The sequence below is a fragment of the Nyctibius grandis genome, chromosome 2 (assembly GCF_013368605.1).
Source record: "Nyctibius grandis isolate bNycGra1 chromosome 2, bNycGra1.pri, whole genome shotgun sequence".
NCBI classification, from domain to species: Eukaryota; Metazoa; Chordata; class Aves; order Nyctibiiformes; family Nyctibiidae; genus Nyctibius; species Nyctibius grandis.
In genome coordinates, this window is record NC_090659.1 from 68,808,262 (window position 1) to 68,830,805 (window position 22,544).

A 22,544-nucleotide genomic window follows, 5' to 3' on the forward strand; every position below is an offset into this window, starting at 1 on the left:
TTCTGTACTGACACAAGGAATACTCCTAGGAAATTATAAGTCAGCAGGATTTTTGTCTCATTGGTAGGCCTTTATGACAAACCTACGAGACTGCTATAGTTTTAACAACGTCAACATCTGCTTGTAAACACTCTGTCAACCTTGCATGGAATTGCATTACTCTAGCACTTGTCTTTCCCAGAAGCATTCACTCCTATTTATCTGAGTATTTGATTTAGAAATCACAGCTGTCCTTTTAAATACAAAGATCTGCATCTAAGTAATAAATGGTGAAATCAAGTAAATATCCACAATATGCACTCCACCACTATAGTCAATATCATGAGCATCTGTAATTTAAACATAATCAAGTGTTTCTTTTGTAGCTGCCCTGTCTGATAGAGAAGCTGAGGCATGCACAAATACCTTATTCAGGAGTTTGAACTTTAGAATGTATCTCAGTTGACCTTTGATGCACCCTGGCACATACCCCTGGAATTCTGACTCCTTGGTCGTTCATGATGGCAGCTCTTTGGAATGAGCAACAAGATTTCATCTGTGTGGATAACAGAGGGAAGAAAAGACATAGCCCTGAGAGAGGCAGATGAGGAACCCAGGTCTGCAATCTTGGAAGCCCTCCTGGCTGCTGGACCAGATGTCATCTAGACACAGCCAGAGACACCTCATAAATACTTCAGCCAACAATGGAAACTTCAATCAGAGACTTCAATCAATCACAAGACACAGAATTGTAGGAAATACGGCTTCATTGTTTCTGATGCTCATGGAAAAGAAAATTGCCTATATTCTCTTTGTGAGAAGTTTGGTATTTTCGCTTTTACAGAAACATGGGGTAATTTCCCTCTGTGATGTTCAGGCCTTTGTGATGGGAAAGGAACAACTTTACTTGAAACGCATAGCAAGCATTGTTATGTTAGGAGTATATCTTTGCTAAAAATGTGGCTCAGTGCTACACCTTTTGCATAAAATCCTCTCAAATGTTCAGTCTTTAAAACAGTCTCTGTTCACTGTCTTTTGTAGCAATAAGCTTAAGTAAGTATCCTCCCAAGGTTTTATGTATAACATATGTAAAATGTGAAGAAACATTTTAATTCTCATCAGGGTTCTTTGTCTTTATCACTTTAAAGAAACACCAGGTTTCTATTCCTGTGCTAAAATAGTTAGGTTAGTTAAGAAGCTTGATTGTTAACATCATTGTTATACAAAACAAAGGCAGCTGTTTTTCTCTGTAGTAGATATAACAAAAGATTGTAATAGTTATAGACTCTGTGGTAATAATATAAAACCAAATAAACTCCATCTATGTTGTCTATACTCTTTACACCACATACAAAACATTTTGAATTTTTTACTTCCTAGGCTTCATGTAGATATTTATTTTGATTAGAGCTGAATCATTTTCTGACAAACTGACATTCTACTTAGTACTTCGCATGACCACCGTCAATGCAGTATTTCCACATTTCACAAACATTAGTCCATTTGTTATTACAGAATACCATGGAGACTGGAAAGTATCATCTCCATTTCTACAGATGTGGCCCAAGACCACACAGTTAAGGCTACATCAGACCCTGGAACTGAACCAAAGACTCTAAGTCCCAGCCCAATGCCTTCATGGTAAGACTATACTTATTTCCTTGCAGAGTCCCTTTTTAGTTGCCATTTCAAGCAACACTCTGCAGCATGAAATGATAATTATGTAACCTTATTTACAGTTCATCAAGAGTTTCCACAACTTGAAACCCAGAACAACATTTTCTTTAGTATAAAGTCAATGTCAGATGTTTTCATCTTTCCTTAGAGGCTAAGTCCATGTAAATATACTTTCAGTATTGGTGTGTGATATTAATGCAACATAGCTGATTATCTGGAGTGTGTGTAGCACAGTATGACTTCTAATAGAAAGAAGAAAAAGCATTTTAACAGATGGGCCCTTTGGTATAGCCACCAGTGCTCTTACTTCTCAAAATCTTTCATACCTATCTTCTTGTGGTTGCATTTGATCCAAGGATCTATGTTGCCAGACTGATAAGAGAGGGTCTTTATTAAGGAAAATAAATGTAAGAAATCAGACTTACAATACAGTCTTTTGTTATTTTCTTCCTTACTTAAAGTTTATGTGTTTTTTAATGGAAGAATTACATTTTTATCTGTTAGGAACTTACCGGTTATTAGATATCTAGAAAGTAGACGTTTGAGTCTGAACAAGTTAATGTCCCCTTTTACAGTCAATGGAGAAGAATCTGCAGTAAATTGTTCATCTGACCCACTTTGGAATGAAATTTATTCTGGAAATGGCTGTATATTTCTACTGAGCAAATAAAGATATTTTTGAGGACTCAGATTTTGACATCTAACTTTTGGATACCTGAATTAGGACAGATTAATTCTATCCCTATCTGTAAAAATAAATATGTCTGATCTGACAGCAGCATCCTCATGTTTTTCCACTTCACTGCTATTTTGCAGAGCGATATGTATCTTGGTACTGAATAGAAATACAGTTTTTGAACTGTACTGCTTGGTAGCACAGAAGAACTCTATTTTAGAGAAAAAATTAAAGACAGTTTTTAGCTATTTCAACTTTTTTATACATTATGTACAATGCTTTAAGTATTTCTTCTAAGTTGAGAACTAACATTCTTTTTATTGTGTCCAAAACAGTATACTGCTTCACAAAATAGCTTTAAGAAAGATGGTCCTCCAAACTACATCTCTCATATAATGTAGATAACTTCATAGTTCACATTTATTTCAACAAAAATATAAAAGATAAACCCTTTAAAGAATGCACTTTCAGAGCAACACCAGGTTTCTATATTTCATTATCTTTCTGTGAGAATAAAAAACACTTTTAATTGCATGACTTGGGTCCATCTGGCAGGCAATATTGAAAAAATGCTTTCTGTGGTGAGCAGCTAAGACCATGGGGACAGTTCACTGTGTTAAGATGCAAGATGCACAGATGCAAGTCATTCAAGGAGATATGGCTTATACCTCAAATTTGGTCTGGAACCCCCACGAATTTGTCACTAATTCTTGACATAAAGTGATTTTTAGAATATTATCAATGGGACTGGTGTTGTATTTGTAGTTTAGACTAAGTCTAAGGGATGATCAGAGCACTACCAAGGTAATTTAAATAAATGTATTTTATTTGCAAAGCAATAGACCAGTAAGAAACACACATTTGGTAACTGTGCTTTCAGGAACAGTAGTGATGAGAAGATGTTATTAAATCTTATTAACAAAACAGTAGTAATTTGATCATAGCCTAAACTGGGGAAGCATGTACATTAGGATGTAACCTGGAAATTCAGTCCCATCTGGCTTTTTCTGGTCATTGCCATAGGAATAACTGAATATCTATGACAATTCCTCGAGTAGCACATTTTCAGTGATGTAGCGCAGTCAGTATTTTGGACTCCCAAGACTGAATAGACTTGTCAGTCTCACTTTTTTTACCTCGTTCTGGGCCTGTGCAGATACTGAAACACTCCAGTGGGAGGACCAAGAAGGAAAACTACAAAAAGGACAGTTTTCTCTCTTTAAGGTAAATCTGAGCATAGTTGCTCCCATGAAAAATATGTCCACTATTCACAGGTATATGAAGCTGTGGCATGTGTTTCACCTTGCCACTTTGTACTGTAAAACTGATTTGTTCTTAGTCTACTACATGTGGATGTAATGCTGCCTTTCAGCTACTAAAGGGAAAATATTTAATTTGGGCCAAAATCCTGACCAAAATATTGAATGGTCAACTGGTTGATGGATATTTTCTTAATTAAGGTACTGCTGGGGGACTACATACCCTATCAATAATACATCTAGTGTTACCTTACATCATTATTTAGATATACTTCATTTACTGTTTGATCAGCTTTCAAGATGTTGTTTTATAGAAAGTCTGAATTGCATTTTCAGGCTTTCCGTTTATTTAATATATAATTATGCCTGTTTTCAACACTTGGAAGCTGGTTTAGTATCTTATTTAATTGCTACTTTGAGTTTTTTTCCTATGACTCACCAGTTCTTAGAAACCAGTAAATAATCTAACTACTTCTCAGATGTAATTAAAAATAATATTGCATCTGATAAAAGCCAGCTACTTCCAGCTATCACCTTTCCTATACGTGCCATGAGCACACACCTCTAAACTGATTTTATAAATGGTATTCTTACTTGTGTTATCCTTTCTGAGTGTCGTTACCAAGTAAATTATGAAATTAGTTCATTAAATTGTGATAGGGTAACAGATTCCTAGTCTCTTGGATAAAGATTTTTGAGTAAGCTTGCTGAACATTGTACTTCTTATTTTAAATTGTATTCTAAAAAGTATATTAGGATGTATTCTCAAAAGCATATTGACTACAAAAAAAAAAAACCTTAACTGACTGCAAAAGCAGGGCATCAAAATATTTTAAAATCTCTGCTTTCAGCTCTAAGAATTGCATCTTCAAAGACTTGGTATTTTTCAGGTGTCTAAATACTACCAAGCACAACTCAGGATCTGCCCTGGTGTACCTGCAACCTTCATTTTTATGTAAAAGATGTTCATTCACCAGCTCTCTTAACCCATCTATGTTAAGGAGCTTTATAGAGCTGTTACATTCGGGAGTTGCATAACTCTAAGGCACTTCAACCCTATGTTAAAGTATTTTACCTCTTTGCAAGATTTGTCATAAGGCAGAGCTCCTTAAAGGAAGGTGACTGCAATTCCCAGGGATTTCAAGGGCGTTTAGGGTTCTAAATACCTTCAGGCATCTGGGCCTTATTTGGTAAAGCATTTAGGGATGTACTTAAGCGTTCTGATGAATCAACGCACAAAGCGTGAGTTTTTCCCATACATTTTTTTGCCACTTAATTGTCAAACGAAATAACAAGTAAGGCAATTCCAACTTTAAGCAAGCTTAATTATTTTTTTGTCAAATAAGAATAGCACAGAAGGAGACTGAGCTCCTATAACAAGTGGTCACTTAAGTGTCAAAATTTAGATAGGATGAACCAGCTTTCATAAATGTCATACAATAAGGGTCTACTGAGTTGAATATGCTTTTAAGTAACCCCTTCATCACCAGAAATATGTAATTTTGTTTTGACAAAAACAAATAACTGACCCTTTTCCTTTTTTTTTTTTCCACACAAAACAAAGCTATCTTTTTAAGGAAGCAAAGAAACAGCAAAAATCACTTAGAAATGTTCAGTTTCCATAATGAAAAAATTTAGTTGGAGTAATTTATTTCCAGAATAATTTGACTTTAAACAGATTTAATATCAGCACAGATTTTCTTTGAATAAGTGAATATATCCTTTTCTGCTAAGTGATACCTTATTTAACACATTCATTTATCCTCCCCATTTTCCTCAGCCTACAGAGTAATGAGTACCAGATTATTTTTTCACAGCATAGCATACATGTAATTGTTTTTCATTCGCAGTTTACTAACAATACAATTTTTTTGATGTAGCCTCCAAAGGACAGCCTTGGCAGTTCGTCTAGGAAAATCAGTTTACATGGCTCATGACAATAATCTTAGTTATTTAAAAATTAACCCTTCACTCTGAAAAGTTCAATTCCTGTAAACAGTATGTATTAACAACATTTTAGCATAATCCATGCTAATTTAAATGCTGACAAGACAAGGACTGCAGACATACTGGAATACTATAAAATAAATATTAAGGTTTACTGTTTTCTTAGAATAAGAAATCGAAGCTTTTATAAAAGATTGAAATGATCATCATTTAGTTCAAAACACAACATTACACTCAGCAAAGATTTTAACTTCCAGTATCTGAATTGTGGTGAAATCATTGTGGTACTATTAACATCAATATTTGTTATGCTACACCTCTAAGGAAATATTATATCAAATTTAATAGAAAGGAGTAATTTTTTTATATGCTTATCATGATCATAGGATTTTAAATGATCTCATAGATCGCTGAATCCAGTCCCTTTATGTTACAGGTACTCCTGTCAAAAATTTGTCAAGCCTTACATGACAATGAATTAGATATTCCAGTTGCTACTGTTTCTCTTCCAAGGATATACTGTAATTTTTCTTACACATCACTGACAAACCATGTCCTAAAATTCCAGACTAAATGTATTCATGACCAGTGACAAATGCTTGTTCTCATTCAACACCATCCTTTAGCTTAACATCTTCCTCTCTCCCCAGTGTTTACTCCCCTGATGTCTTTATAATGTAACTATATCTCTTCTCCTAACCTTAATTTTGGTAGGCTAAGTAAATTAAATTCTTTTACTCTCCTCTTATAAAATAAAATGCTCTTCATTCTCCTGCTTGTGTTGAGTCATTTTTGCATCTGTTCCTTCTTAAATTAACCTTTTTTGAATATCATTGACCAGAAGTACACACAGGACTCTAGATAATGAGTACAATGCCTTGTACCCCAGTATTGAAGTTTTTAACACAAACGTTTCATCTAATAACTCTAAGATTGCATTTTGCTTTTCATCAGATGCATCATACTAGTCTCAGATTAATCATCATAACAAATCCTTCTCTGATTTTTCTCATTTCCAGCTGACAGAGTCTCAGTTTATAGCAGAACATCTTCCCTGTAGAAAAGTCTTAGTTCTGTGTTCAACATCTTTAGGTTTCATGACATTGTCACTGCTCCAGTCCTGAAGGACAGTGACATTCCTATTGTCTTATATATAAATGGTGCTTCCAACTTAGCCAAGAGTGAATTTCTTCAGAGTTTTCCTGTATCTTGTGTTTAAATTCTTACAGAAAATATTAAGTAAGATTAGTCTCAAGGCTGATTCTAAGAAACCCCACTGTTAACTTTCCAGCTCTGTATTTCTCCTGATGGTCCAGTTGCTATCACGCATGTTCTCAGCTCTTTACCAATTTATAATACTTGAATTAATCCCCATTTTTCCACCTTGAGATATGGAATCTCACATGGCACCAAGAAAACGCGTTGCTGAAACACAGATGATAAAGTTTGCTGTATTTTCATGTTCTGGAGAGTCAGCTGATATAAAGAAGAAAAATATTAGATTATTTTATCATTATTTATGTTTGTAAAACAATGCAGTATTTGATATTATTTTATTTTTATTTTCCAAGACTTTGATTATTCTTTTCTTCCCAATGTAATCTAGGTTTTATAAAGAACACCCTAGTGAGATTGCCTGGATTGATATTCCCAACTTCTTAAGCATTTGCTATTCTTCAGACTTATGATAATACTCCAGATTTTAAAATAATTACATTCAAACTGCTTTTGGTTTCAAATGTCAGTTATTTCAGGATAGTCAGTAAGATATAATTCAGTTTTGAGGAGAAAACTGATTTTTTGTGCATTGCAATTTTTGGTTTTATTTCTGTGTTAGCAGTGGTAATTTTCATTTATATGCATTTATTCCTTTTAACTTTCGTGCCTTTGTCTCCACATCTAACATCAATTCCTTGGTGAGAATTGGGACATACTTGAGGTAGGAATAAATGGGCACTGATTTCCAGGTTACACAGCATGTATCAGATGCAAGTCACCAAAACTATAAGAAAAAGGAAATTGCATAAATGAAAAGTGGAGAATCCTGAAGAACTTAGGGCACTGACTTGAGGGAGATCATGAGGAAAGGAAGAAAATAGCAGGAAGGAATGCATGAAGAAACACACATACAGGAAAAATGAAATGGTTTACTGGTATAAAGATGAATACAGAAATTTGTTTGGTGGATAGGAGGAGAGATTTTCAGACATTAAGAAAAATCTTGCAAAGACCTATTTCTAGATTTGACCTTGGATACAGCAAATAGCCTTATAGTGATGGGTACTCACTTTAGATGAGACATTTCAAAAGCAAATAGCAGAAATAGCATCAAAAATTACTCTGAAAGAAAAGATAATGTCCCTGTTGTTAGCATGTAACAGCAATAACACACGTAAATTACTTTCAGATTTTACTTCCTTTAATTCTTAACAATGTTTGACACATTGTATCCTCTGAACAACCGCTTGAAAAATTATTTGTTTTAAATATTTATCCTGAGGTGATTTTGTTTCAGAAACTGAATGGTTATCACGCACTGCAGGTGTTTTGTTTGCTCGTTTGTTTTTCCTTTGTCCAGTAATAATATTGTGCTTCAAGCATTAGCATGGATATTTTGTACAGTATGTGCTCTCTTGAAGATCACCAGTTACATGACTTTTTGTCTAAGTATCAAACAACAGCCATTCAGCTTTGTAGATTTTCAGAGAGGATGTTTGTACCTGGGCTAGTTCCCTACAGAGAATGCAGAATGCATTTTTGAGCTGCATTTTCCTGACACATTCCAGATACTTTGTTTAGGATTAAAACCGATTTTTTTATATCTTCCTATTGCCTATCCAGCCTACAGGGGCAATTCCATCCCATATTTTCAACACCCCTGTTTAAGTATTTATGTACAGGGGTTTCATGTGAACTAGATGTCTAATCTTCCATTACAGTAAATGGAGTTTTACCCAGGAAGTTCAATGCAGCCTCAATGGTGTTGAGCTGACAAAATCTAGGTATCTAAGTTAGGATAAACCAAATAACTTCTACTTCTACTCATACTTTAGGCTGAGTTACATAGGTATTTATAATCTGGAGAAGAAGCTAGCCCTAAATGACTGCATTGGTCATGCATATCCAATAAGGTGCCTTCATGTAGACTTGCATCATTGTTTTCCTTAATACAATAATCTTGTCCAGTCATCGTCATGACAATTTGTTGCAGAAAGAACAAGATGGGAGCAGAAAATGAAATATTATTATCAGCAGGTTAAAGTGTGTGGAGTACCCATGACAAATCCTCAGTGTCAGTGCCAAATCTGAGTTACAAGGTCTGATATTTATTTTCTTTCCCTGAATAGACAAAAGTGAACTGTACACCTGGACTGACAGAAATGAAGCTCATAGAATCACAGAATCAAAGAGTCACAGAATGGTTGAGGTTGGAAGGGACCTGTGGAGGTCACCTGGCCCAACCCCTCCGCTCAAGCAGGGCCCAGGACCATGCTCAGATGATTTTTTTTTAGTAGAAACATAGAATCAGAAGAATTTTTTAAAATACTTTTAACTTTTATAGTGTTCTGACTGCATTAAAAACATGCTCTAAGCTGGCATTTTGATTTAATCTTTTGGATTTTGTACTCCTTATTGAGATAATTTTTTATTATTTTATCTAGATCAGACAATTTGTTGAAGGTTGTGGGTGTGCTCTGAGTGTAAGTGAATGACTTATAAAGGAAGATCAGCTGGAATATCAAGAAGAAATGAAGGCCAACTACAGAGAAAAGGCAAAAGAGCTTTCAGAAATAATGCATGAACAAGTATGTGCTGAAATTAAATTATACTTACCAGCATTCAGAATGTAGCTGTAATGTGAGCCCACTAGGAAAAGTGTATGTAATGCTTTACATAAAAGGACTGGGTTTTTTTGGGGTAGGGTTTGGTTGTTTTTTTCTATTGGAGTATGATCATATCATGGAATTCTGGAACTTCATAATTTTTTTGTTTGTGAATTGTCTGCAGTTGCTTTCTTAGAACCATAGAATCACAGAATGGTTTGGGTTGGAAGGGACCTTTAAAGGTCATCTAGTTCAACCCTCCTGCACTGAGCAGGAACATCTTCAACTGGATCAGGTTGCTCAGAGCCCTGTCCAACCTGACCTTGAATGTTACCAGGGATGGGGCATCTACCACCTCTCTGAGCAACCTGTTCCAGTGACTCTATCTTCTTTTAGTTTAAAACCATTACCCCTTGTCCTATCACTGCAGGCCTTATTAAAAAGTTTGTCCCCATCTTTCTTATTAGACCCCTTATAGTATTGAAAGACCACAATAAGGTCTCCCCAGAGACTTCTCTAGGCTAAACAACCCCAACTCTCTCAGCCTTTCCTCATAGGAGAGGCATTACAGGCTTCTGATCACTTTTGTGGCCCACCTCTGGACCCATTCTAAATGGTCCAAGTCTCTCCTGTACTGAGAATTCCAGAGCTGGATCCAGTACTCCAGGTGGGGTCTCACCAGAGCAGAGTAGAGGGGCAGAATCACCTCCCTCAGCCTGCTGGCCACGCTGCTTTTGATGCAGCCCAGGATACGGTTTTTCCTCTGGGCTATGAGTGCACATTGCCAGCTCATGTCCAGTTTTTCATCCACCAGTACCCCCAAGTCCTTCTTCACAGGGCTGCTCTCACTCCCTTCATCACCCAGCTTGTATTGATCCTGGGGATTGCCCCAACCTGGGAGCAAGACCTTGCATGTGGCCTTGTTGAATCTCATGAGGTTCACATGGGCCCATTTCTTGAGCTTGTCCAGGTTCCTCTGAATGACTTCCCGTCCCTCAAGCATGTCAACCACACCTCTCAGCTTGGTGTCATTTGCAAATTTGCTGAGGATGTACTTGATCCCACTGTCTGTGTCACTGATGAAGATATTAAACAGTACTGGTCCCAGTGCGGACCCCTGAGGGACACAACCCATCACTGATCTCCATGCAGACATTGAGATGTTAACCACTACTCTCTGGATGCAACCACCCAGCCAATTCCTTATCCACCAAATAATCCATCCATCAAATCCATATCTCTCCAATATAGAGAGAAGGATGTAGTGGGGGACCTTGTCAAAAATCGAGTCTTACAGAAGTCCAGATAGATGACATCAGTAGGTTTTCTCTTGTCCACGGATGTAGTTACTCCACCATAAAAGGCCACTAGGTTTGTCAGGCAAGACTTGCCCTTGGTGAGCACTTGGTACACTGGAACAGGCTACCCAGAGAGGTGGTAGATGCCTCATCCCTGGAAACATTCAAGGTCAGGTTGGATGGAGCTCTGAGCAACCTGATCTAGTCAAAGATGTCACTGCTAATTGCAGGGGTTGGACTAGATGACCTTTAAAGGTCCCTTCGAACCCAAACCATTCTATGATTCTATGAAGCCATTCTGGCTGTCTTGAATCACCTCCCTGTCCTCCATGTGTTTTAGCATAGCTTCTAGGAGGATCTGTTCCATGATATTCCCAGGCACCGAGGTGAGGCTGAGAGGTCAGTAGTTCCTAGGGTCCTCCTTTCTACCTTTTTAAAATTGGGTGCAATGTTTCCCTTTTCCAGTCACCAGGAACTTCACCTGACTGCCATGACTTTTCAAATATCATGGAGAGTGGCTTGACAACTACATCAGCCAATTCTCTCAGGACTCTGGGATGCATCTTACAGAATCATAGAATCATTTAGGCTGGAAAAGACCCTTAAGATCATTGAGTCCAAATGTAAAATCTTGCCAGGTCCTATAGATTTAATGTATGTTCAGGTTCCTCAGTTGGTCTTGAACTTGATCTTCTCTTACAGTGGGAGGGGCTTTGCTCCCCCAGTCACTGCCTTGAGGTCTTGGCAGCCCAGAATATCATTAGCCTTCTTTGTAGTAAGGGCATATTGCTGGCTCATGTTCAACAAGCTCCTCAGTCACCTTAGTGAAATCAGGTCTTTTAAACTGGGGGATCAGATGTTGATAATAGGGATGGATGTAGGAACAATCAATGGGGTACTAGCTAGATGAAGTCAGTAAAGGAGGTCAAGAACATCATGAGTAAAATAAGTAGGCTGGCACTGAGTAGGAGAACTGGAAGGGATAATATGACTTCTGTGAAGGGATAAGATAGGGATGTGGTGAGACCAGTGTAAGTTTTGGAGAGCTAGTAAAAGGTATGGGGACTCTTGGTGAGAGAAAGAAGCTGTAAGGTGTCAGCAGATTTTGGGATATTGTGAGAGTAGAAGTACGGCATTACGATGGGAAAGTGTAGATCCCGCCATATATGTGCTTCTAGGGCACTCTAGAACGTTGGGAATGCTCATCTCCTCTGGCTTATCTGTCCTCAAAAATCCCTTTCACCTGTTCAATGTAGGTATTGGAATGACTCCCTGTCTTGGTATTGGAGGACTGCTTCATCCCATATACTCCTTAATAAGCAGTTTCCTTGTTTCCTTTCCCTTCTGCCTCCTTCCATGCTACACCTATGTGAGCTACTTGGACGGGAAAGAGGCAGTTATCACCAGTGTACTTTATGGACAAATAATGGAAAAGAAAGAAGTTCTACTAAATTAGAGAAACTTAAAAAAAAAAGACCTGAAAAATGAGGCCTTCTGCTTGTAGGGTTATCTCTTGCAGTAGTATTTGTCACCCTAATTGCCCAACTTCTCCCTCAGCACTGAAGCAGAAGATCATGTTAGCAATAGCTAAAAATCAGCTGTTACTTTTTGTGGTGGTAGGCAGATGTGCTCTGGCAGCAGAGACCTGGGAGGGTAGTGGGATTCTGAGTAGCAGGGCTGATCTCCAGCTCCTCAGACATATAGAGCAGGTAATCTTAATTTTGATTTTAGTACTTTCTCTTCTCCACTGCTATGACCAGGCTCTGTGGAGTGAAGCAAAAAATAACACAAAAAAAATCCAAGCTCAGATTCTGCAATTGCTTTCTATTGTTTTATGTTTCTTCAGAAAAAAAAACCAAATATATTAAGATCTTTCAATATTAATTTTAAAACATAAACTCCTCATGCATTCGACTCGGAAGTTATCAATAACAAAAAGTAATTCAACAGCAGGGTTGGTTATTTTATGTCTGATTATTAGAGGGACTTATTTATCTGAGATTTATTTATTTGGAATTGATTTATTCAGGAGCTCTCTTTCCCACCTAGCATTCTTATTTCTCCTCTCCACATCATGGATTCTTCATATGAATTCCTATCTTAGTACACTTTAGCCTGATGTAATCCAGTAACTCTCAAGTTCTGATTTTGTCTGCGCTCCTGGATAAGGTATTTTCAAGGACTGGTTCTTTGAAAGAGGGTCAAGCCATCTTAGCTTAAAGTTATACACACGGTTTTTAAAGACAAGTATAAGGTTAAGATCAGAAGTACAAGCAAATAATACTGAACTCTTCTAGAAACAACAGCCAAAGCAACATTAGAAGAGTATAAATGAAGACCCCCGACTCCAAGATTATGTGGTTTTGGGGGTTTTTTCTTTGTTTTGCTTTTTTTATTTTGTTTTCCAGTACAGGAAGCATTCCACTAGGACCAAGTAATTTAATAACAGTCAAAGAGAAATTCTCATCAAAGCCAATGGAATTCTAATCTATATAGCGATTAAATAAGGATTGCATTTGGCCCTATTGGAGACAGTAATCTTGAGGTATGAATTAATACAAAAATAGACAAATTATACAGTATATGATATATGAGAGATACTGAGAATGAAACAGGGTCTTGGAAGATAAGATTAATAAAAAATAACATGTATTTAAGATTTAAAGTATGTTGTATACTTCAAAAATGTAAAATATTTCATTTCTTTCATTTGTGTCTAAGTACATTCATTCTTTCTTGAGAGATGAGATAGTCTTTTTGAAATAAGTGTGAAACAGAGCATGTTCATGCTGAAAAAAATTTCATGGTTATAGAAAAATAAAATAACTACAGAGCTCCTAGAACCAGTTCCTCAAGGATCATGACACACCATTTTATCAGTTCCTTGGGAATTGAGGAAAAAGAACAATGAAATATACGTTTTGATACTTTCTTGTATCAGGAGAGACACATTCTAAAAGATGGGTAAAATACAGTTTGGATAAAGCTAAGAAGAGCCAACAAAAACTGCCCTAATACATGCCTAACTTAAAGAGAACTCCTGTATGCTCCTGTTCAGTGCACTCTTGGGCCACAGCATGTTGCCAGAATAGATACGGGTTTTTAAAAGTAGTAAGTTGTCAAAAAAACATTAATGAAGAACAGTGTGCTGGTTTGGGCTGGGATATAGTTAATTTTCTTCACAGTAGCTAGTATGGCACTATGTTTTGGATTTCTGCTGGAAACAATAGTGCTAATAATGCAGAGATGTTTTAGTTATTGCTGAGCAGCGCTTGCACAGTGTCAAGGCCTTTTCTGCTGCTCACACCACCTCACCAGTGAGTAGGCTGCGGGTGCACAAAGAGTTGGGAGGGGACACAGCTGGGACAGCTGACCCCAACTGACCAAAGGGATATTCCACACCATATGATGTCATGGTCAGCATATAGAGCTGGGGGAAGAAGAAGGAAGCGGGGGATGTTTGGAGTGATGATGTTTGTCTTCCCAAGTAACTGTTACACATGATGGATCCCTGCTTTCCTGGAGATGGCCGAACACCTGCCTGCCGACGGGATGTAGTAAATGAACTCCTTGTTTTGCTTTGCTTGAGCAAACGGCTTTTACTTTATCTATTAAACTGTCTTTATCTCAACCCACGAGTTTTCTCACTTTTACTCCTCTGATTCTCTCCCCCATCCCACTGTGGCGGGGGGGAGTGAGTGAGAGGCTATGTGGGGCTTAGTTGCCAACTGGAGTTAAACCACGACAAATAGCTAAGTATAGACAGTACCTAAATGACAGGCAAACAACTCTCCAACCTTTTAGACATTTACAGAACATTTTATTTGGAAAACTAATAACACTTTACCAGACTGTATAGTAATGTAAATAATAAGCCAAGGAAATATACAGATGAGGAAGCTTGTAACAGCTGAAGTTCTGCAAGACCCAAATGGGCTACCAAGATATTTCCCCATCAAGGAAAACTATTTCTCCCCTCTACTTTACATTAGCTAATGGAAGTTTTTCCCTGATAGAAAAAGAAAATTGTCTTCAATTTACTTTAATAAATACAATTCACTTGACCTCAAGTGTTTCAGAAGGGAGCAACAGTATCGATTTCAGAAACTAAATTAATCACAACAATTTATACATATAACTATCCTTTAGTGCATTTCAGAACAGCATTGCCATTTTTGGTTCGGTGTGTTTGCAGTGTCCTTCACATTAAGCTTCACCACAGAAAGTATGTAGCAAGGAACTAACTGCAAAAATATTTCATGTTGCTTAGATAGTACTTGCTGTTCAGTGGTTGGATTATTTGGTAGCTCACTGTCAGGATGTTGATTAGAAAATGCATATCCTGCCTGAAATACGTGTTGTTTCATCTAGGGATATATATCATGTTAACCTCTTTCAGTTTTACTGCATTTACAAGCAAGTTTTAATGTGAAAAGATAATCAGATGATAGGGATTGATAACGTGTGTCTTGCTACAGTAAAATGTATGTAGTGTATTCTAGCTTTTTTTTTTCATTATGAAGAGATATGGCAAATAGAGTACAATAGGCCAGACCAGACCAGGCCAGACCAGACTGTTTCAGTTGGAAGGGGCCTACAAGAATCATCTAGTCCAAGTGCCTGATCAATTCAGGGCTGACCAAGTTAAAGCATGTTATTAAGGGCATTGTCCAAATGCCTCTTAAACACTGACAGGCTTGGGGCATCGACCACCTCTCTAGGAAGCCTGTTCCAGTGTTTGACCATCCTCTTGGTAAAGAAATGCTTCCTAATGTCCAGTCTAAACCTGCCCTGGCACAGCTTTGAACCATTCCCATGTTCCTGTCATTGGATACCAAAGAGAAGAGATTAGCACTTCCCTCTTCACTTCCCCTCCTCAGGAAGTTGTAGAGAGCAATGAGGTCGCCCCTCAGCCTCCTTTTCTCCAAACTAGACAAGCCCAAAGTCCTTAGCTGCTATTAACATAATCTAAGGGCATTTTGGAGAAAAATGCAAACTTTCACATTCTTCCTGTCATCTCATGTTCAAAGCTGAATAAACAAATTACTTGATTTTAGCTGACATAAATAGCTGCTTTAATATTCACATGATCGAGGGTGATTTTTTATGTTTTTACTCTGTCTCTGGTTGGAGTGATCATAAGCATTTTCTGTAATGATCAGTTAGAAGTCAATGTAAATTAGAATATTCTTTAATGTAACTTGGAATTTAAGCTTGCAAAAGATCCAGAAAGTCCATTAACGGTCATGTATTTTGTGAAAGGGATAGAAGCCTCCTCAGATTTTCAGTCTGTCTCATTCTCTTGTTTTTTTGGTTCATTGTGTACAAACTCATATGTTCTAATTCCTTTCACCTGGTCCATCAAAATCCCTTCTGTATTCCTCGTCTTTCCAAAACCTGAGGCCTTCTTTTCAGTGCTTGTCTATTTTCCAAACAGTTTGTAATATAATAGAGGAGGATTTTTTTTTCCTTAGTCATTTCCTGCATCCATTATTTTTGAAGTCTTTAATCTGTGCCTTTTGACTTAGAAGTGCTTCTCAGGTATTTAAAGCCTTGTAGAAGAGGCTGCTTTGCACCAGTGATCACTTTCAAAGGAGATTCAATACTGGTCCCTAAAATCATGTTATAACTTTGCCATTTTTGGAGTGAAAGGAATCAAAAAATCTCACAGCATTTGGCCACAGCCAAGAATAAATTGCTAAAAATTCAGCACAGAGCTAAGATCAAACTCTATACAGTGGCCATGAATCAATACCCTTTGATACAACAGGCACCTTTGGAGGAATCATGACTACTCTGAAATGCTGTCAAAACATTTACATATCCCAGTCTGGTGCTGAATCCCATGGAATAAGTATTAAATTTCATTAGGCACTAGATCCAGATTCATTCTTCCCAGTTTTAGACACATGATTTAGGTGACTGAGGAGATAAGTTATTCGAACTCTCTTTAGAGAGAGAGAGGGGCACTCTTTATTAAAATGAACACCCTTCCAAAGGGGTCAGAGGTACAAGGAATGTACAGATATGCACGGGCTGCTTCCATATAGTGTCTCAAGTGAGATGAGATGAATCAGTACTCTCGTTATAATGATGCACGGAGACACAGACTTGTTTTAAGATATAGATTCATTCTTAATGTAGCTTCCAAAAATTGCTTTTATGCTAAAGACTGTCAATTTAAAGTAACGTGTAAATATAAGCTATGATATTGTGAAGTGAGCAAGCCAAACTGGTATTAGACTGGTATACAAAAATAAAAGATATTCCAGCTCTAAAATGAAGTATTTAAATAGATATTTAATCAGGGCAGTTAACCAGTAATGACACCAATTAATCAAGAAGTGAAAGCATATTCACTTTGCAACCCCTACCCCCACCAAGCCCATTACATTTTGAAAGAGATTGATTGTGTTTATAAAAAAGCCAACATTGTAATTTAATTATATTATAAGACACTGTCAAACAGCTTGTAAATCCTGTGAGTACTAGAACTACAGTCCTCTCTCAGACTAAAGTCTTGTGCAGTCAGTAGACATTTTACTCTACAAGGAGGACAGGATTGGGCACTACTTGAATAAATAGGAGCTAAAAATTATCTTTGAAGGATAGGGGGAGAAAAAAAAACAACATTTTTTTCCCCAAAGAAAATACAACAGCAATGGTCTTAAAGTTTTCTATTTTAGGTATTCTAAAAGCAGACCAAAAAACCTTAAAATTATATATTTTCCAAGATACAGATTCGGCGTCTTCCTCAGTGTTTTAATTTTTTTATAACCACTTATGATAACAGTGTAGTCCTGTGATGCCAGCAAGAATAAGGAGCACACAGACACGTGCAGGATTCAGACAGATACAAGTAACTAGGAAGGGTCAAGAAAGAGAAAACACTTACAGTAGGGTTACATCAGACTGACATACTGGTATGAGAAAAAAGAAATCTGAGAACAAAAGAAGGACAGAATTATCCTCTCCTCTATTTAGAAACTTTATGTAATGTTTTATAGTTTGTAGCATGATATTCATGGAGTGAGATATCTAATAGGCAATGCTTTTGAAGAGAAGCAGCAGCTAAACAACTGATGTGTGCAGTAAAGGTGAAGATCTGCAAGCTTCACAAGAGATCAGTTGGCTTGCATCTAAAATGCATTCAGTGCCTCCATCATTTATCAGCAGTCCTGGCTAACAGGGGAGGTCCCATGGGAATGGAAATTAGCGAATGTGACTCCCATCTACAAGAAGGACAGGAAGGAGGATCCAGGGAACTACAGGTCTGTCAGTCTGACCTCAGTGCCAGGGAAAATTATGGAGCAGATCATCTTGAGTGCTATCATGGGGCACATACAGGACAACCAGGCGATCAGGCCCAGTCAACATCGGTTTACGAAAGGCAGGTCCTGCTTGAGTAACCTGATCTCCTTCTATGACAAGGTGATCTGCTTACTGTATGAGGGAAAGGCTGTGGATGCTGTGTACCTGGACTTTAGTAAAGCCTTTGACACGATCTCCCACAGTATTCTGCTGGAGAAACTGGCTGCTCATGGCTTGGATGAGCATACAGTTCAGTGGGTAAAAAATTGGCTGGATGGCCGGGCCCAAAGAGCTGTGGTGAATGGAATTAAATCCAATTGGTGGCTGGTCACAAGCAGTGTTGCCCAGGGCTTGGTGTTAGGGCCAGTTCTCTTTAACGTCTTTATCAGTGATCTGAACAAGGAGATTGAGTGCACCTTCAGTAAGTTCGCAGATGACACCAAGTTGGGCAGGAATGTTGATCTCCTGGAGGGTAGGAAGGCTCTGCAGAGGGATCTCGACAGGTTGGATCAATGGGCCAAGGACAACTGTATGAGGTTCAACAAGGCTAAGTGTCAGGTCCTGCACTTGGGGCACAACAACCCCATGTAATGCTACAGGTTTGTGGAAGAGTGGTTGGAAAGCTGCCTGGCAGAAAGGGACCTGGGGGTGTTGATCGATGGCCGGCTGAACATGAGCCAGTAGTGTGCCCAGGTGGCCAAGAAGGCCAACAGCATCCTGGCTTGTATCAGAAATAGTGTGGCCTGCAGGACAAGGGAAGTGATTGTCCCTCTGTACTCAGCACTGGTGAGGCCGCACCTCAAATACTGTGTTCGGTTTTGGGCTCCTCACTACAAGACAGACATTGAGGTGCTGGAGAGAGTCCAAAGAACGGCAACGAAGCTGGTGAAAGGTCTATAGCACAAGTCTTCTGAGGAGCGTCTGAGGGAACTGGAGTTGATTAGCCTGGAGAAAAGGAGGCTCAAGGGAAACCTTATCGCTGTCTACAAGTATCTGAAAGGAGGTTGTAGCGAGGCAGGTGTTAGTCTCTTCTCCCAGGTAACAAGCTATAGAACAAGAGGAAACGACCTCAAGTTGCACCAGGGGAGGTTTAGACTGGATATTAGGAAAAATTTCTTCACGGAAAGGGTTATCAAGCATTGGAACAGGCTGCTCATGGAAGTGGTGGAGTCGCCATCCCTGGAGGTATTTAAAAGACGAGTAGATGTAGTGCTTAGGGATATTGTTTAGGGATATTGTTTAGTGGTTGACTTGGTAGTGTTAGGTTAATGGTTGGACTCAATGATCTTAAAGGTCCTTTCCAACCAAGATGATTCTGTGATTCTGTGATCAGTTTGCTGGTCAGTCACCAGTGGGGTTCCACAGGGCTCAATATTAGGGCCAGTGTTCTTTAATATTTTTATAAATAATCTGGACTCAGGAACTGAATGTACAATAAGTAAGTTTGCTGATGATGCTAAATTAGGAAGAACTGTAGTGTCCCTCAAGGGCAGAGAGGTCTTACAGAGAGATCTGGATAGACTAGAGAGCTGGGCAATCACCAACCATATGAAATTTAACAAAAGCAAGTGCTGGATTCTCCACCTGGGACAGGGTAATCACAGAATCACAGAATGTCTAGGGTTGGAAGGGACCTCTGGATATCATCTAGTCCAACCCCCTGTTAAAGCAGGTTCACCTAGAGCAGGTTGGTTATACATACAAATTGGGAATGAGGCTGGAGAAGAGCCCTGTGGAAAGAGATTCGGGGGTTTGGGTTGATGGCAAGTTGAATATGAATCAACAGTGTGCCCTGGCAGCCAAAAGGGCCAACTGTGTCCTGGGGTGCATCAAGCCCAGCATAGCTAGCTGGTCAAGGAAGGTGGTTGTTTCACTTTGCACTGCACTGGTGCAGTCCCACCTTAAATACTGCTTGCAGTTTTGGATGCCTCAATACAAGAAGGATATCAAACTATCAGAGTGTGTCCAGAGGGTGACCAAGATGGTGAAAGGCCTCTAGGGCAAGACTTATGAGGAGTAGCTGAGGTCACTTGGTTTGTTTAGCTTGGAGAAGGGAAGACTGAGGTACGACCTCATCGCAGTCTACAACTTCCTCAAGAGGGGGCAGCAGAGAGAGAGGTGCTGATCTCTTCTCTCTGGTGACCAGTGATAGGACATGAGGAAATGGAATGAAGCTGCATCAGAGGAAGTTCAGATTGGATGTTAGGAAAAAGTTCTTTATTGTGAGGATGATCGGTCACTGGAACAGGCTCCCAAGGGAAGTGGTCATGGCACCAAGCCTGTCAGAGTTCAAGGAGTGTCTGGATGATGCTCTTAATCATATGTTTTAGTTCATATGTTTTAGTTTTAGGTAGTCCTGCGAGGAGCAGGGAGTTGGACTAGATGATCCTCATGGGTCCCTTCCATCCTCAGATATTCTATGATTCGATGACTTGACTTTGAACAATTTTAGATTCTAATTTTTCTGGGGAATGAAATGTGTTTCTTATTCCATCTAGCTAAACAGGTGCTATTGCACACCACAAAACTAATTGATGATTGCTAGGGATGCAGAATCAGCCCTTGAATACAGGATAACATAGATTAAGCTCTAAAACTGTCTCAGAAAAAACTTAGGAAAGACACTGAGCAGGCAGAATGGCTCTTTCAACCCTTAAAAAAACTGGACTGCTGCTAAATTTAATATCATTTGAAATCTAATAGCTCTTGGCAAGAAGCTTGACATATTCTCCAGCAATTACAGTAATTTAATTGTAGTTATCTTATAGTATTAAAGTGTACTAGGCAATTTCCTGTAATAAGCTTGATTAAGGTACCTCTCATACATCTACCATCAGAGTTTTAAGTCTGATTTAGAAGAAGATGAATCATGCCCCATAGAACCTGTTTCTTTTAATTGCCTGTAAAGAGTGTGCAGATGATTGGCTTATGGGTAAAAGACTACTTTGTAGACACATATATTTGGCCAGTTGAAGATAATCCTTCATGTCTGCTCTACATGTTTGGACAGGAATGATTCTCAGACTTTGAACTCATATTTTGTCTTTTTTTCCATGTAAGAAAGATCAGTGTTACATTGCAATATGATTTCCTGAAACAGGAATTTCTCTGTTCACAAACACATCACTTCAAGCCCCAGCAAACATAAGGTATAAAAGCAGTCTGAAACACCAAAGAAAGAAACACAAAGCTGGGGTGTGAGTCACATGGCACACACAGGTGAGTCACATGGCACAAACAACAGAAAAGTAAAAGATCTCTTCCAACATTAGATACTTGAGCTCCTGGTTTATCCATGATGTTTCCAAAGAGTAAATTATGGTACCAACTTAAGCATGGAACCATTAGATAAGTCCTAAGTAATTTATCTCAATATTCCAAGTCTTCAGAGGCCAGACCTTTTTAGTTGTAGTAAAGTACTAAGTCTTGTAACATCTGAACGAAAGTCAGATCTTTCTAGTGACTTAGTGAATCACAGCAAAATTCCAGTCTTGACAACACCAAAGGATAATATTTCTGTATATAAAAGCATATATGCAGAAAGTTTAATGAATGCAAGTTTTTATGTTCTTCCAAATCCCTTTATCTACCTCAGTCACAGTTATCAGTTAGGGGCTAGACAGTAAGCAGAATCTCTTTGCTGAGATTATTCTTGACTTTTGTATTGATGCTTTTTTAGCTCTGTGAGTTGTAAATCATTAGACAGCCTTATTTAGAAAAGTCCACATTCTTTGTTATTAAGGTCTTAAGATAAGTATCTTAAGGTGCTCTCTTTTCATTGATTTAGACTGAATGAAAAAGCTGTGTATTGAATTCTTGAAAAACATTTCCTGTATTAAACCAGCCATGAGTACGGGAAGCAGACTTTTGTTAAAATTTTCTTAGGTTTTAATATCCTTGAGCCTGAGCTGAAGCATGACTTTGTTAAAGGTCAGTTTTCTGTCCATCAACTCATGAAGTTACCTGGAGATTCCTGAATTTCTATTTGTCTTGTTTCTTACATTGTTATCAACTTTATCAATTTTCTAACTAACTGTTACGACTTTGTTTCACATTTTCTTTCTGAAGGAATAATCCTTTGACAATAGTGTTGATATCCTTAATGTGTGGAATGAGGACATATGAATGAGGCAAAGGTTGGGTTTGGTGCCTATACCATTTGTACTTCACATTCATGATGACAAAGGCTGAAACACTGAAAAGCTAGAAATATGCACTCTTGCTATGAAAGAAACATAGCAGATGAGAAACAGTGAAGTAAAAGAACTAATAGGCACTTATAGGTAGTAATTCAAGAACTAATATGGTTCATAGATATCCATGGCAGATGGCATTACTCTAGTTAGTAATGCTAGTTGCTTTCTTTGGGTGTTTAACACACATGGCACACTGTTTTCTCTCTGATAATAGTTCAGTCTTCTCTAGAAATGAAATGAGCTGACAAAGCCCTGAAATCATTGTAGCACAGCTACCCCAGAGCTATACTGAGAACTTTTCTGTTCCAGCATGAAACTGACAGAAAATCATGAGAGAAGAAAAAAAAAATCTAAATAAAAACATTAGACACTAATCT

At 38.2% G+C, this 22,544-nt stretch overlaps 1 protein-coding gene across 1 annotated transcript in view; it reads right to left on the reverse strand.

Annotated features, from left to right (window-relative positions):
- Positions 1-22,544, reverse strand: part of GPC5 (glypican 5) — a 770,794-nt gene that overhangs the window by 203,243 nt on the left and 545,007 nt on the right. The gene's annotated exons all lie outside the window — the stretch shown is intronic.